Source organism: Prionailurus bengalensis, chromosome F2 (assembly GCF_016509475.1).
Source record: "Prionailurus bengalensis isolate Pbe53 chromosome F2, Fcat_Pben_1.1_paternal_pri, whole genome shotgun sequence".
NCBI lineage: Eukaryota > Metazoa > Chordata > Mammalia > Carnivora > Felidae > Prionailurus > Prionailurus bengalensis.
In genome coordinates, this window is record NC_057353.1 from 74,945,317 (window position 1) to 74,951,863 (window position 6,547).

Sequence of the window (6,547 nt, forward strand, 5' to 3'; positions counted from 1 at the left end):
GGCACCCCAATGTAGGACCTGAGGGTTTGAAGGGAGCAGAGCAGCGACTGCGGGCTGCGGGCGTGTGTGATACGGGGGGGCCATGCAAAGACCGCTGCCTCCCGCTTTGATGTCATTGTTGTTGCTGTTCCGTGATGGCATTTCTTAATTTTTTTGATGTTTATTTATCTTTGAGAGAGACAGAGCACGAGGCGGGGAGGAGCAGAGCCAGAGGGAGACAAAGAATCCGAAGCAGCCTCCAGGCTCCGAGCTGTCAGCACAGAGCCCGACGCAGGGCTCGGACCCACGAATCTCCAGATCGTGACCTGAGCCGAAGTCGGTCGCTCAACCGACCGAGCCACCCCGGCGTCCCTCCGTGATGGCATTTCTGATGCTAACTGGCTGAGCCTCTGAAAGCGTCTCTGGTTACCTGTTTCATTCCGCAGGTCTCTCATTAGGCTGAGTTCCTGGGGGTCAGGGGCATGTTGACCTTCATCTTCAGTCCTTAGCTCTTGGCTCGAGCCAGGGGCCTGGCACACAGTGGGGACCCAACAGCCGTCTGCAGAATGAAGCTTTTCCTCCTCTGGCTTCCTCTCCTGAAGGAGGCAGTGGCAACCCTTCGCATCGCCGGCACTTTACGTTGACCAAAAATGGTTAGGGAGGCCCGGAGGGAAGAACTTTGTGTCTGAGTTCAAGTTCCAGTGCAACCCATGGCTTGACATTTGGGAAACCTTCCCGCCCTGGCTTGTCTCAGGTGCATGTGTGTGTGTGTGTGCACCCACACGCGTGCGGGAGGGGGTGTGGTAATACCACCCTCCTGGGCTGGACGGGTCTGTCTCCTCCAGGAGCGGCTCTCCGTGGAAGGACCTCTTGGAGTTGACTATGCCAACAGCACCCAACACGGGGCCCCGCACAGAGTTGGCGCTGTGAGTGTCTATCGCTTGAACTTGGCAGGATATCTCTCTAAAGGTCATGCTTCCTCTCTTTCCCACCATGTTTATTCCCTACCCACACTCTTCTCCCTTGGCCTCCATCGTCCCCTCCCTTCTGAAGCAGGGGCGAGTTACCAGAAAAGCAAGGCTGAGCATCTATCCCCTCCTGCTTTATGCCCTTGAAGGCTTGTTTTTTTTTTGGATGTTTATTTTTGAGAGAGAGAGAGAGAGAGAGAGAGAGGGACAGCACTCGAGTGGGAAAGGGGCAGAGAGAGAGGGAGACACAGAATCCGAAGCAGTCAGCTAAGTGTCTGACTCTTGATTATGGCTGAGGTCATGATCTCACCATCTGTGAGTTTGAGCCCCGCATCGGGATTTGTGTTCACAGCACGGAGCCTGCTTGCGATTCTCTCTCTCCCTCTCTCTCTCTCTGCCCCTCCCCTGCTCACACCGTCTCTGTCTCTGTCCAAATAAATAAGTAAACTTAAAAAAAAAAAACGTTTGGGGCGCCTGAGTGGCTCAGTTGGTTAAGCGTCCGACCTCAGCTCAGGTCATGATCTCGCAGTCCATGGGTCAGAGCCCCGCGTCAGGCTCTGTGCTGACAGCTCAGAGCCTGGAGCCTGTTTCCGATTCTGTGTCTCCCTCTCTCTCTGCCCCTCCCCCGTTCATGCTCTGTCTCTCTCTGTCTCAAAAATAAATAAACATTAAAAAAAATTTTAATTAAAGTGAGTCTCTTGGGGGCACTTGGGCAGCTCAGTTGATTGAACACCCGACTTTGGCTCAGGTCATGATCTTGCAGTTTGTGAGTTCAAGCCCCACATCGGGCTGGCTGCTGTCAGACTGTCCGTGCAAAGCCCGCTTCAGATCCTCTGTCCCCCTTCCTGTGTCCCTGCCCCACTGGTGCTCTCCCCAAAATAAATAAATATTTTTTAAAAATATAAAAATTAAAGTGAGTCTCTTGTAGGGCCGCCTGGGTGGCTCAGTCGGTTAAGCGTCCGACTTCAGCTCAGGTCAAGATCTCACAGTTCATGGGTTCGAGCCCCGCGTCAGACTCTGTGCTGACACCTCAGAGCCTGGACCCTGCTTTGGATTCTGTGTCTCCCTCTCTCTCTGCCCCCCCCCCACCCCGCGCTCTCTCTCTCTCTCAAGAATGAACATTGAGCCAGATGCAGTGTTAAGGTCTTCACTCGTGTTCTTTTAAACGGACCATGAGTTAGAGGCAAGGCTTACCCCCATTTGGCGGATGGGGAAGCCCAGGCTCAGAGGAGTAAAGAAACATTTGGACTCACCCACTTGGAAACAGCAGACCAGGATTCGAGCCCTGGTTGGCCAATTCCAAGCTTGGGTTATGACCCGCTGTACTCTCGCATCAGTGAGCGTTAGATCTCGCTGTAAGTGCCGGAGAATCCCAAGCGACAGTGGCCTAAATAGGAGGGAAGTTCTCTCTCTCTTGTGTAAAGGAACCCAGAGGCAGGCAGCCGGGGGCAGCAGGGCAGTAGAGCAGTCTCCCCAGAAACCCAGGGTTCTGATTTCTCTGCTCCATCCTTAACACGCAGCCTCGATCTCAAGGTCTCATGGCCCAAGAGGGCTGCCACAGCTCCAGCCATGGCAACACCCAAATTCCAAGTCACCAGCAGGACGAGGTGGGTAAGAAGAAGGCGTTCTTTTTCTTTAAGGCCATTTTCTGGACGTCTCCTGCACCTTATTTTATTGCCGTGTAGCAGATTACCACAAATTTAGCAGCTTAAAACGCTGTGCATCCGTCACATCGCAATTACTGTGGGTCAGGAGTCTAGAAACGGCTCAGCTGGGTTCTCTACTTCAGAGTCTTATGGCCCCTCAATCCAGGTATAGGCTAGTGCTGCTGTCTCCTTGGAGGTACCAGCTGGTGGCTTCCGAGCTACTTCTAAGCTAAGGTGGCTTTGTTGCCAGAATTCCAGTCCTTTGAAGGGCTGGGGGGCTGAGGGCCTCAGTTTCTTTCTGGCTGTTTGCCGGAAGCGTCTCTCACTCAGCTCCTAGGAGCCGCCTGCCATTTGTCACGTGGGCTTCCTTAACTGGCCTGCGTACTTCATCAAACGAGCAAGGGTCCTTGTAGGACATGGCCACCTGTGTGCATATGTGTGTGTACACGTACCTGTGATCACCACACGCTCACGGGCATCCTCTGACCTTGGCTGTATTCTGCTGGTCTAGAAGCAGGTCAAAGCTCCCACCCACCTCCAGGGGAGGGGATCATGCAAAGACGTGAGCCTCAGGAAGCAAGGGCCACAGGTGCCGCAGTAACAGTTGGTCTACCCCAATCCTTATGACACTCGTACTAGCCTCCCGTGGGCTAAAAGCCGGTCCCATAGTCACCACGGTGCACAGGAACCCAGGGATGTAGTTTCTTAACTGTTCGGCTACGTGCCCCTTTCAAAGCCGGGGTTCCATTACCAACAAGGTGGATATTGGCAGCTACAAGTCATTTTTGTAAAATTCAAGTCGGTTGGTATCTAGTGTAGCCTCGGCTTCAGGAGTAGGACCCAGCGATTCATCTCTTACGCACGACACCCGGTGCTCATCCCAACGCGTGCCCTCCTTCACGCCCCTCACCCGTCTAGCCCATCGCCCCCCTCCCCTCCAGCAACCCTCAGTTTGTTCTCTATATTTAAGAGTCTCTAATGGTTTGCCTCCCTCTCAGTTTTCATCTCATTGTGCCTTCCCTTCCCCTCTGTTTATCTGTCGAGTTTCTCAAATTCCACATATGACGATATCTGTCTTTCTCTGACTTATTTCGCTTGGCTATAACAACACACTCTAGTTCCATCCACGTTGCTGCAAATGACGAGATCACCTTCTTTTCATCACGGAGTAGTATTCCTTTGTGTATATATACCGCATCTTTATCCATTCATCAGTCGACGGACATGTGGGCTCTTTCCATACTTGGCTATTGTTGATAACGCTGCTATAAACATTGGGGGTGCAGGTGCCCCTCCGAATCAGCCTTTTTGTATCCTTTGGGAGAATTCCTAGTAGTGCTATTGCTGGGCCATGGGGTAATTCTATGTTTAATTTTTCGAGTAACCTCCACGCTGTTTTCCAGAGTGGCTGCACCAGTTTGCATTCCGGCCAACAGCGCAACACGGTTCCTCTTTCCCCGCCTCCTCGCCAACATCTGTTGCTCATGTGAGCCATTCTGACAGGTGTGAGGTTGTATCTCATTGTGGTTTTGATTTGTATTTCCCCGATGATGAGCAATGTTGAGCATCTTCTCATGTGTCTGTTAGCTATCTGGACATCTTTTTGGGAAGAGTGTTTATTCATATCTTTTCCCCATTTCTTCACTATTTATTTCATGATTATTTGTGGGGTATTTTTTGCCCATTTCTTGCAATTTATTTGCCCATTTATTCACTATTTATTGCACGATTATTTGCTTTTTGGGGTGTTGATTTGGATACGTTCTTTACAGATTTTGGATACTAACCCTTTATCTGGTATGTCATTTGCAAATATCTTCTCCCATTCCATGGGTCGCCTTTTAGTTTTGCTGATTGTTTCCTCTGCTGTGCAGCAGCTTTTTATCTTGATGAGGTCCCAATCGTTCATTTTTGCTTTTATTTCCCTTGCCTCTGCTAGAAGTCACTTCCATTACTCGTAGGAGAAAATGTGAAAGACATTGTTGATGACAGAGGCATTTTCTCCTAACGAAAATCGATCAGTATGAGGTTCCGTGTTCTCGAGAAGTTTTCTGGTGGACTTTGCCATGCGTTTCTGGCTTCCTTCCCATTCTGCCTTCTTCTTTTTTTTTTTTAGTTTTATTGTTTACACCCTATCATGAAACTCCCACTTCTTGAGTCAGTAGGAGGGGTGGAATCCTAAGGAAATAATTTGGGGCGTACCAATAGCTACGGGCACAAGGAGAGTCACCAGAGAGTTTGCTAGAATACAAATATTTGATACAACCTTGATGACCAGCTATTACATGCTGAGTGGTCATAAAAGTCATGTTTGCAGATGTTTGTTTAAGGAGGGGAAAAGAGAGGCTCGGGATATGTTAGGTTTTAAAAAAGCCAGATAGGATAACTATATATATGTATATGTATATACATATATATATATATATATATATATATGACTTCAATCATCTAAAAATTGCATGTAATAAAAAATAATCTGCAAAAATGTTAACAATATTTATCTCTGGGTAAGGGGACTTCAGGTGTCATTCATTTCCTTCGTTCCACATTTCTGTATTTTTCCAGACCTTTATTGAGTAGGAAAGTATTGCTTATGAAGTCATAAAGAGGGAAGAGAAATACATATATTCATTCCCCTGGCAGGAAACACAGTTTCACCCATTCGGAATTGCATGGGAGGGCGTGGCTGGTCTTGTGGTTCCCTCGGCCGTGCTGAAAGTGAGCATTCCTTCTAGAAGACCGTCAACAGTGGAGGGGGTGGGACTCTGGGCCCGTGAGACCAGGGTTTATCTCCCACCGCCCCCACAATGGTCAGAAGCAGAAGAGGTGGCCTGGGGTCGGAGCAGGGCCATACGAGTCCAGCAGAGCCCGCGGGGGTTCGTCCAGTGCCAACGACATCCCAGGGAAAGCCACCATGCCCCTGCCTGTGTGCACCCACTTTCTCTCGGTGGCTGATTGCTTCTTTCCCCAGGACCCACGATACCCCTGAGCAGGAGCAGACTCAGCCCGTGCATGGGAGAGGCCGGAGCCATCGAGGACTTCCAGGGGCCCCCGTAAACAATGGCAGATGGAGGCTGGTGGCTGACGTCCAGCTCCCCCGCCCCTCCATGCCACGGTGCTGAGTCGATCTCTGCAGTCTGTCGGGGAACCCCAGTCGGAGCGAGCCCCGGGTGCCCATCGTGGTAGACTGCTCGTGCGTGTACCTGACATCCGTCTCTTTCTTCGCTGCCTCACCTTCCCAGTCCCTGCGAGCATTTCCCAAATAAAGTCCCTGCACGTAAATCCTTATGCCATAATCTGGTTCTGGGAAACTCAGTCTAAGACTTGGCATCTCTCACCCGCTCTGCTCTGGAATTTTGACATCTCCTTCTCCGCATACGTCTTACCCCCAGGGGCCCATCCCAGGCAACCATGTTGTCCCAGACACTCTTTTCCCACGTCTCCGGTCTGGCCTGCCCTCGTGTCTCTGGCTCCCAACATTACTGTCCCATTTCCCCCATGGCCCTGATCTTTGTGTTAACACCTACCTGTGCTTTCTTCGCTGGTTTTGGAAAATAGGCGGCCATTATACCTGGCTTCTCTTCCCCAGCCATTTCCCTGATTCCTCAGGCATTCTCACTGTGGGTAAGCGGCCCTCCGATGCTGCCCTCATTCAAGACAGCCAACAATCGCCTTGGAGTGCTCCACAGCACAGCGGCCATCTTGCTAACAGTGACCACAAAGGCAACAATAACAACGATGGTTATGGTTATTTCCTGAGCTTCTAACGGTTTCCCATCTCACTCAAAGGAAAACCCAAAACCCAGTGGCTACAGAGTCATGTGTCATGGGCTTTCTTTTCCTTCTGATCCTATCTAGTCTTCTCTTTCCTGGCCTCAGCAGTGAAACATAAGGTGAAACAGGGGACAGAGAAATAAGGAAGGCACACAGAAGACAGCTAATGTATCCTACTTA

At 50.5% G+C, this 6,547-nt stretch overlaps 1 long non-coding RNA gene across 2 annotated transcripts; it reads left to right on the plus strand.

Annotated features, from left to right (window-relative positions):
* Positions 1–253: 253 nt before the first annotated feature.
* LOC122495836 lies at positions 254–5,875 on the plus strand. Of its 2 annotated transcripts, XR_006300620.1 has the most exons (3): positions 254–905; positions 5,237–5,311; positions 5,565–5,875. It is a non-coding gene; the product is annotated as an uncharacterized LOC122495836 (long non-coding RNA). The 2 variants fall into 2 exon arrangements; XR_006300619.1 differs by lacking the exon at positions 5,237–5,311.
* Positions 5,876–6,547: the final 672 nt, after the last annotated feature.